Source organism: Pelobates fuscus, chromosome 1 (genome assembly GCF_036172605.1).
Source record: "Pelobates fuscus isolate aPelFus1 chromosome 1, aPelFus1.pri, whole genome shotgun sequence".
Classification (NCBI taxonomy): Eukaryota; Metazoa; Chordata; class Amphibia; order Anura; family Pelobatidae; genus Pelobates; species Pelobates fuscus.
In genome coordinates this window covers 398786484-398797368 of record NC_086317.1, presented here as the reverse complement: position 1 = coordinate 398797368, position 10885 = coordinate 398786484, and positions in this window count along the sequence as shown.

Sequence of the window (10885 nt, the reverse complement as noted above, 5' to 3'; positions counted from 1 at the left end):
GTAATTTTCATTGGGAGTTTTGCCATGGATCCCCCTCCGGCATGCCACAGTCCAGGTGTTAGTCCCCTTGAAACAACTTTTCCATCACTATTGTGGCCAGAAAGAGTCCCTGTGGGTTTTAAAATTTGCCTGCCTATTGAAGTCTATGGCGGTTTTGCCCGGTTCGCCCGTTCGCGAACATTTGCGGAAGTTCGCGTTCGCCGTTCGCGAACGGAAAATTTCATGTTCGCGACATCACTACTCAGGCAATACAAATGAATAAAATGCTAGGATAATATTAACTTTATTAGTAGTCTGCATCTGATTAGAATCTTTGTCCTACTTTATGTAGATCATAATTTTAATGCATACAGCAAACGAATTGTACCAATTACACTTTGTTATTATCTCATTTGGTAAATTCCCCAATTAATGTAAAGCGCTGTGGAATTAGCTGGCGCTATGTAAATTCTAATAATAATAATAATAATAAAACAGCCCTTAGGTATTATTTTTGTATGCATATCCCTAAATCCTAATAACAACTCCTGTCTATAGGAAGCTTTGGAGTGGAAATTTGGCTTTGATGCTTCTCTATAGGAAGCATTTTGTTTGACAATGCCCAGGACCAGAAATTAAGTAGGTGTTGAGGAGGAAAAAGGTGGAATCTTTATTAACTACAGACCACTTCTGCAGATAATGAAAAGCACGTCCCTAGCTCCAAGCACCATGAGCACTTCAGTGAGCTAAGGTGGTCATCATCATAGTATTATCATTAGCCATCCCAAAACCAAGTTGCAGGCTTGCTCATTTTAATTCTAAGCAAAATTAACATCTGATGCCAGCATACACAGAATTCTAGCCCTGTCCTTCCCTTAAGTGTGTTCTACCTGCCTTCCCTTCCCCCCCGGTAGGAACGTCAAGCAAGAAGGTTGGGGCTACAGTAAAAACTGACTCGACAAAGGAGCAGAGGTATGTATTATGCTTTTATTTTTTTTTAAGTTTGGGTGCAGAACACCTCACAAAGAGTTACTCTAACAAAAAACAGTGTTTTATGAAAACACTGTTTTTTGGTTGCAGTAACCTTTTAAGGGGTTACGAAGTATTTAGGCAAATTTTGAATTACATACATTAAAATTGCATAGGCGTCCCCCCCCCCTTACCCCTGCCCACACTCTGGACCAATGGGGGATATCCAAGTTCCCACCAAGGACGATCTTACCGCTTATCCGATCCTGGGCACAATTATTCAAGTCTGCTCCCGTGTGGCCTACCCAAGATAATGATTGCTACCCTTTGTGTTTCTGCTCAGTTCCAGAAGGAGCATTCTAGTCAGTAGTGGAGGACGGCTTTCATCCGTCATTTGATGTCACCAGCACATTGTTCTGGATGCGTCTAAGTGGTCAGTTAAACCAACCGACTCCAATTCATGCAGCTTGTTCCAAGCCATTACTCACCAGCGGGGTTTCAGTAAACTACCCAATTCGTAGGTGGTGCCATTAAGGGATTACACATATGAGCACATTCCACATACAAGGAAGGTCCATCATTTTCCAGGACTTTCATGGCCCCCACCCGCTGGGCTGAAGGGGTTAAAACCCCTTCAGCTACTTACCTTTCTCCAGCGCCGGGGAACTCTCCTCCTCCTGCTGACTCAATGCTTTCCTATGGACGTCAGCGTCTTCTCACTGTTATTTTCACATTAACCCTCAGTGAAACATAGCAGTTTCCCTGAAACTGCTATGTTTTCAGCTGCAGGGTTAAAACTAGAGGGACCTGGCACCCAATCCACTCCATTAAGCTGAAGTGGTCTGGGTGCCTATAGTGGTCCTTTAAGCATATGTATTGCAGCTTATGCATGCATTAATGTTAGATATATTCACTAAACCATGAAAAATTGAAAGGGAATTGTAAATTTCAACAGAAAAACTGTAATAATTTTTCAAAACAACTATTTTCCCTACCAGCTATTTTGACTTTAAACTTCCAGTCTACACAAATTCATTCCAGGTTATTCCCTAAAGTGTGAATTGTCAGGAGTTCAAATTAAATTCAAAGTGAATTTCCAATATTATTCCAGAATAGCAGAACTGAAACATAGCCGGTTGGTCTACTTCCAATTTGGCTATTTGGTCTAAACTCTGAGATTCACTTAGAATTTCTGACAATTTACACTTTAGTACATAACCCTGTTTAAAAGCTAAACTCACTTGTTTCTTTTCTGTGGGGGAACTGTTTAATGCAGCCAAAATATATTGAGTCTATGAAAGGAAACCAGAAAAGCATACCTTAGTCCAAAAGGGACCTAGGTATACACTTCAAGAGTTGACTCCAAATTGCTGTGTTCACTTTTACGGAGTTAGTTGCAAACAAAAATATAAATGCCATTTTTATAGGTAACATTTTATATTTTGATAAAAGTCTGCAGTGACGCATAGCCAAATAGTCGCCAGGAACTACAAAGATTAGATAGTGGCCTTGGTAACAATGTGTATGTTGGCTATTTCAAGTTGGCAAAATCATATTTTCATGTATTTTCAGTGTTTCAGTCATTTCACATGTGTGTATATTTTTATTGAGCTGACAAATATAAAGCTTATGCACACAAGTGACATTTACCTTTTAAAAATATGGATTATATGTCATATAAAGTTAATTATGCAGTCCTGATTGGACTCGGAACTGTGAAGATTATTTATGTGCATTGTATTTGGTAATACTGTAAAATCTTTTTTCTCTCCAATGATGTGCTTGTTGTTAGCACATCAAAGAGCCCAGCTGTGCAATGCTAAAGAAGACAGGAAGACAGTGCTCAGAACAATTAACAACTTCTCCCCAATAAAACACATTAAAAGGACTACCAGCCGGCTCCTTAAAGAAACACAGATGCTTCTTTTTCTCTCTTTTTAATAAAAGCCTTTGATACATCCCCCCACAGTTTGCTTCAGTACTAGGGGATTTAACTCTTTCACCCCTGGCTATTAGAGCAGTAAATTATGCTTGGGTCACACAATGCAACTTACAGAAAAGGTAAGTTAAACCTGTTGTTTAAAATCAGGTAAAATCAGCTTCAGATACAGCATGGTCAATGGGATGGAGTACTCAAGAGGGTATGAAAACAAGGGTGTAACTATACTGGAAGAGGGTGGGGGTCCAGCAGGGTGCTTTGCCCTAATTTACTGCTTTTGTATGAGTGCCTTTTCCTGGCACTCATCACAAAAGCAAATGTAGAATGGTTAGGCATTGTGTGAGTGGCAATTGTATGCATACATGCTGGTTGAGTACATACAGTTATATAGAACACTAACTCCAGTATGCTTTAACAATTTCACCTGTACCAGAGGGTGCACTAGTAGGATGTTTTGGCTGTGGTCTACTCCATTAGTCCAGTAGTAGGATTTTAGGATTTCACATGGAATCCAGTTACATTGATGACTGTTGTAGAATTATGTTACCAGCACGGTGGAGTAGGCCAGGCTCAAAGTATCCTACTTAGAACAGTATTATCTTTAATATTTGGCATAACAGGTTAAATTGATCTTAAATTATTCAACTGGACATAAATAGTAAATTCATGGACACGTCTGGTTATATCTATCAGCCTCGACTATACAATAACTATTTAATGATATTCTCTTCCCTCCGCCGCCCCCTCCCCCCCCCCCCCCACCCAGCATGCATACGGCCACCCCCACCCTCCCCTCGCTAAATAGTATGTAAGGTACATTTTACCCATGTTGTGGTTTCTACTTCCTTTTTTTTTATGTATTTTGCTCCTTTCTATGTTTTATGGTAATGCAAAGCACAAGCTAATGATAACTGCAGTGATCTCCATTGTTTTGAGATATCGGAGAAACTGTAGTTTTATAGTCTGCTTCTATTCTACATAGAAGCACATAGTCAAGTTTGTATATTGCCATTGTTGTATGTATTTATTTATGTCATGGGATTATCAGAATGTTCCACGAAAATTAAACTGTTTGGTAAAACTATGAATCATTGTTGTTAATGTTGATACTTCTGATTATTATGTCTTTTTATACAGAAAAGCAATAAAAAAAAATATTTGGCATGCAGGTGAAATTAAAATAATATAGCATTTCCTCCAACATAATTTCATGATATCCTTTCTTTAGCAGAGGTGTGGTATCCAGTGACATTTATCTAATTGAAATATCTGGTCATCAGCAGTGATTTCATCAGATCCTGGTCTGATGGTTGTTCTGAGTGCAGATTTGGAGGAATTCTCCAAACATAGTGCTTTACCAATTCTGGTGAGAATACTGATAAAATCTGGTGTTTTTAAATGTGCACAATGACTTGTTTTTGGAAGGTTGCACTATTCATTGTTTATAAGACATGGAGATTTGTTTTCATCCGAACAACAATTCTTACTAATTTGTGAAGATAAAGCGATTGGCTGAATTCCTGATTGTCGAGTTTAAATGTACCTGAATCACGAACAAACCAAAACACGCAATGGTTAAGCATGGTCGTTTTGACTCATGATCCTGGATTCTGCCACTGGTGCAAAAAAAGTGTATTGATGGGAAAAAGATGATTGATGGATAAGGAACAGTCACTAAACATTGATTTTAATCACAGTTGAAGAGGGAAGTGAGCAAAAAGAAAAGAGTTAATATTTTTTGTTCTGCCTTTTAGTCTAACCATCAAAAAAATGTGATTGTGGTAATACTTGAATGATGTAGCTTTCTCTCTTTGGTCTCTGGAGTAAAGTTTCATAGAATGTGCTATATTAATAAACAGATTTAAAAAAAAATATTTTGAGTGACCTCACTGGTATCGTGTAGATCTATCCACAAGTGCCCATATGATGCTGGAAAACAAGAAGTGGGAGAGATAGCAAACACATGGTGCATTATGTGAATGGAACTGCCAGAAAATAACTGTCTGGATTCTTTCACTTCATTGTTAAATAGTATCTTACATTAAGCTACACCTCCTGAGTTAGGAGCTGGGATCTGTAAGATGGATATTGTAAGACAGACACTGAAATATAGATATTATTTAGTTATTCATATAACAAGGAATTATGGGGAATTTACAGTTGTGCTTAAAAGTTTGCATACCCTTGCAGAAATTGGGAAATTTTGGCATTGATTTCGAAAATATTACTGATCATGAAAAAAAAAATTTATTTTATTGAAGGATAATGATCATATGAAGCCATTTATTATCACACAACTGCTTGCCTTCTTTTTAAATCATAATGATAACAGAAATCACCCAAATGGGTCTGATCAAAAGTTCACATACCCTTGCTACAGACACACAAGGTGACACACACAGGTTAAAATGTCAATTAAAGGTTAATTTCCCACACCTGTGGCTTTTTAAATTGCAATTAGTGTCTGTGTATAAATAGTCAATGAGTTAGTTAGCTCTCACGTGGATGCACTGAGCAGGCTGAATACTGACGAACGGACAACTATACCACCTGCAAGAATTAGGGGCCTCATAGACAACTATTACAAAAGACTGCAGGTTGTCATTGATGCTAAAGGGGGCAATACACAGTATTAAGAATGAAGGGTATGCAGACTTTTGAACAGGGGTCATTTCATTTTTTTCTTTGTTGCCATGTTTTGTTTTATGATTGTGCAATTCTGTTATGAATAGTAACAAGAAAACAAAGGAAAGAATGATCTGTCCCTATATAATGCTCAAAGGGATCAGTAATATACTTTATTAATTTACTAAAAAATCACACAGAAAAAGACACTGAGTCACTTAGAAGTCCCCTGAAACTCAGTATCCCTCAGGGCTATATTTTTTCACCCCTCTCTTCTAGAGCACAGTTAGCTAGCTCTCTCTGACTTCAGACAGGTGCCCTCGAAGGCACAGCTTAGGAGACCTGTGTAGTTACACCGTTAGGTGCCCATGAAGGCACAGCATAGTTGTATTGTAAGCTAACTCCTTTACATTTCAGATAGTTGCCCACGAAGGCACAGCTTAGGAGAACTGGGGCTATATCCTTATAGCCCTCTTCACTCCCCTCCCGCCTGTATGTACTCCTCACTTTGGAGTTGTTGTAAGTCACGATTTGTGCCCCAGTTATTTTTCTACTGGGACTTCTAAGTGACTCAGTGTCTTTTTCTGTGTGATTTTTTAGTAAATTAATAAAGTATATTACTGATCCCTTTGAGCATTATATAGGGACAGATCATTCTTTCCTTTGTTTTCTTGTTACTATTCATACGTTTACCCAGGGTTAACCCCTTATCTGTCCCCGTCCTATTTTTTTGTGATTTATACTGGGCTAACTTTCTATGTTGCAATTCTGTTATAACCTATAGTTGAAATAAAAGAAATGTGTTTTGCCTGCTCACTCATGTTTTCTTTAAAATGGAACCATATATTACCAAGGGTAAGTCAACTTTTGAGCACAACTGTATATGGGATTTATATATTTTGGCCAGCCCCAGCCTTTTCATGCACCCTAGGTCTGGATTTCAAACAAGGGTTCGCTTTGCTATCTAATGCAACCAAGTAATCAAGTAAATACTAAGTTGTTTAGTTTAGTGGTATCACGTTTGAAAGGGAAAAAAAGTGTTTTGGGGAATTAATTGTTTAATATGTTATGTTAGAGTTGAAGAATGTGTCACAGAACTAATATTAAAAGTGAGGCATGGCTCGCCAACCTAATACTAACCATGCAAGGTAGGTCCCTTTCATAAAACATTTAAAGTAATGGTTTTAAGTCAGAAGAGACAAAGAGAAAATATTTTAATCTAAGCTTTGTGTCCAGCTTGTCTGTCTTGGCATAATGTGCAAGGCCCTTGTAATTTTATCACATTTCCCAGGAGAGCGAATAAACTTCTAAGTGTTACTATTGCCTCCTGTCAAGTGTAAATAATTTATGTGAAAATGTTACACACATATCTCCAAAACTACTACTTAAAGATGGCATTTACATGTACTCCCAGGTGTTCTCATGAAATGAATGCCGATATCATAAGGACAACCTTTACTATTAATTTACCTGCACAGGCAGCTGCCTTTGGGTGCAAAGTGACCGGGGTTGCACAGAGCTCCATCCTCCTGACAGTCATGCTGTGCAGTGCCGGATTGGGCCATCGGCATACTGAGAAATTTCCCGATGGGCTGTACCTGGGACTGACTGGGGTTTGCTGTTGCCTTTATTTTTTAAATGAATGCTGTAGCGAGATGTGGGAGTTGCGAAGAGTGACAGCAGACAGTTGCTTTTCACAATGAGCAGAGCTAAGGCTGCTGGGATACATGATGTGAAATCCTGCGGCCGGTGCTCTATGAATGGCTGTGCATGAAGGATAAGGCTAATTGACCCAGCAAAGAACCCTGGTGGCTGCTAGGGCAGTGTGTATCAGTGAGTATATGTCAGAGGGAGTGTGTGTGACGGTGAATGTGTTTATGCCTGTGTGTGAATGATGAGTGTGTGTTTGTGTGCCAGTTAGCTTGCCTGTGTGTGTGTCTTTAACCCCTTAAGGACCAAACTTCTGGAATAAAAAGGAATCATGACATTTCACACGTCATGTGTCCTTAAGGGGTTAAAGCATCAAGGTTGGAGGAGGGAAGGAAAAAGACACAGATAGAGTGTATCATGTTAGGATCTTAAGTGATAGTAAATGAAGGGAAAGGAATTGCACAATTTTCTGGAGCTTATACTCAGTTCCAAATATGTGCGCATGGACGGTATAATCGCCGTCTATGGATATGTAGATGGTCCTTGGATGTCCTCAAAAGGGGTCTCCAGAGGTAGTAGGGTATATCTCCTTTCCAATAGCAGTGGGCCGGTTTTCCAATAGTTGGTGATATATAAAAAAAGAGGATAGAAACACAAAATAATGCTCTCTGGATGATACAGAATAAAATGATAAAAGATGGAAGTATACTCACAGGTGAAGAGCAAATGGGATATTGCTCAATATATGTAGGCGTAGGTGGTATGATCCCCACCACTCATCGATTCCTCCAGTGGGGGTGTTGGAGAGAGTTGAAAGGAATTATATATTTTTAAAAATAAAATATAATAGAATAAAAGGATAGGCTTGGAGGCTCCAATAGCATAAATGGGCTATCTTTATTGGAGACAAAAAAATCAGTAACATAAAACAGCTTTAAAAGCACTAACGTGTTTCTCCTGCAAAGAGACTTTATCTCTTTGCAGGAGAAACGCGTTAGTGTTTTTAAAGTTGTTTTATGTTACTGATTTTTTTCATAGGCAGAAGCATATATGTTTTTGTTTTTTTTATGTTGGGGGGCAGCATTTCGTACTTGGAACCAGGCAGCACAATGTCTTGGGCCAGCCCTGTTCACACAGACACCTGTTCTTCCCTTTTAATCTGCTACTTACAGTCCAAATGACACCACATTGTTTATTTAACCCCTTAAGGACCAAACTTCTGGAATAAACGGGAATCATGACATGTCACACATGTCATGTGTCCTTAAGGGGTTAAATCCAATCAGGACTGCATAATGAACTTTATATGACATATAATCCATATTTTTAAAAGGTAAATGTCACTTGTGTGCATAAGCTTTATATTTGTCAGCTCAATAAAAATATACACACATGTGAAATGACTGAAACACTGAAAATACATGAAAATAGGATTTTGCCAACTTAAAATAGCCAACATACACATTGTTACCAAGGCCACTATCTACTCTTTTGAGTTCCTGGCGACTATTTGGCTATGCGTCACTGCAGACTTTTATCAAAATATAAAATGTTACCTATAAAAATGGCATTTATATTTTTGTTTGCAACTAACTCCGTAAAAGTGAACACAGCAATTTGGAGTCAACTCTTGAAGTGTATACCTAGGTCCCTTTTGGACTAAGGTATGCTTTTCTGGTTTCCTTTCATAGACTCAATATATTTTGGCTGCATTAAACAGTTCCCCCACAGAAAAGAAACAAGTGAGTTTAGCTTTTAAACTATCAGGGTTATGTACTAAAGTGTAAATTGTCAGAAATTCTAAGTGAATCTCAGAGTTTAGACCAAATAGCCAAATTGGAAGTAGACCAACCGGCTATGTTTCAGTTCTGCTATTCTGGAATAATATTGGAAATTCACTTTGAATTTAATTTGAACTCCTGACAATTCACACTTTAGGGAATAACCTGGAATGAATTTGTGTAGACTGGAAGTTTAAAGTCAAAATAGCTGGTAGGGAAAATAGTTGTTTTGAAAAATTATTACACTTTTTCTATTGAAATTTACAATTCCCTTTCAATTTTTCATGGTTTAGTGAATATATCTAACATTAATGCATGCATAAGCTGCAATACATATGCTTAAAGGACCACTTTAGGCACCCAGACCACTTCAGCTCATTGAAGTGGTCTAGGTGCAGTGTCCCAGTCCCACTAAGTCCCACTTAAAAAAAAAAAAAACCTGCAATGATTACATTGCAGGACTGTAACTGCCTCTAGTGGATGTCAGACAGTCACTAGGGGCACTTCCTGTTGGCTAACCAACTTTTGGTCACTTAACTGACGCTAAAAGCCCTCAGGTCCTGCATGAGAACATCCAGAAACAGTAAAATCCACATAGGAAAGCACTGAAGCAATGTTTTCCTATGGGGAGGGCCTAAGGCTCTCACGGTGCTGGCCACGCATTAACCCTCCATCCCAGGATGACGAGAGAGATTGGCGGTGGAATCCACTAAGTGTTAAAATGGTTTTGTAACCCTTTCTGTGCAGCATTCGGGGCCGCAAGAGAGGGGGTGCAGAGGGAAGGGACCTATACTGTGGGGAAAACAGCATTGTATTCCTTACACTATAGAATCCCTTTAAGAATTAATTGATGTGCATTTTGTCATATGTTGAAATTTTTTTTTTATATGAGCAAACTTAACCAGTGGGGCTAAAAAAACAAAACAAACAAAAAAACTCAATAGCTTTCAGAATGAACTCATTAAAGATTTTGAATGTCCCCAAGATCTCCCAGATGCCTGTTACTTGCTATTTACACTGCCTTCTTTCCCAGTATTGTATTATAATGAGAGGGTCTGTGTACTATACAATGTTAAGCTTTGTGTAACTGTGTAACAAATCATACATTGTCAAGGTGAATACATTGTTACAAGTCAAATAAACCCTGCATCCAGTTGGTAAAATCCAAAACAGGTATAGCATAATGTACAGGTCAGCAAGCAGCATGTGTCTATTGTAAAGAAATTGCATCTTCTCTAGAAACTGATTACACAAAAAATAACCACAGGAGCGTATTTGCAGTTCTACTAAATAAACCAAAGCAAAACTCACTAAGTAATACGTATAATGATAATATAAAGATACAACTTCTTTCTAAATGGTACACAGGCTTAGAAATGGGGACAAAAACTAAATTATTTTTAGATAGATATGTTTTGATAATGATGATCATTCATATGATCTGCCAGATTTATTTTTCTTATTTGTGCTTCAGGATGGCTTAAAGGGTTACTATAGTGTTTGGAATAAAAACCTGTATTCCTAACACTAAAGCTACCACTGCCTCCCCCCTCCCTCGTGGCCACCCCGGCCAATAAAGGGTTAAAAAAAAAACTTTGTGTACTCACCCGATTCCAGCGCCGATCTCCCTCGCCGATCATCAGATGTCATCCGACGGGGGAACCTAACGCGCATGCACGCTGATGCATGCTGAGCACATTAGACCCTCCCAACAGGAAAGCATTGCTTCAGTGCTTTCCTATGGGGATTAAACAGACACTGGATGTCCTCATGCAGAGTGTGAGAACGTCCAGCGTCAGTTAAGCGACCAAAAGTCGCCACTAGGGGCTGTCTTAGTACTGCAATGTAAACATTACTGTTTCTCTAAAACTGTATAATTTTACATTGCAGGACTAAGGGCAATAGGGACACTGCATCCAGACCACTTTAATGAGCTGAAGTG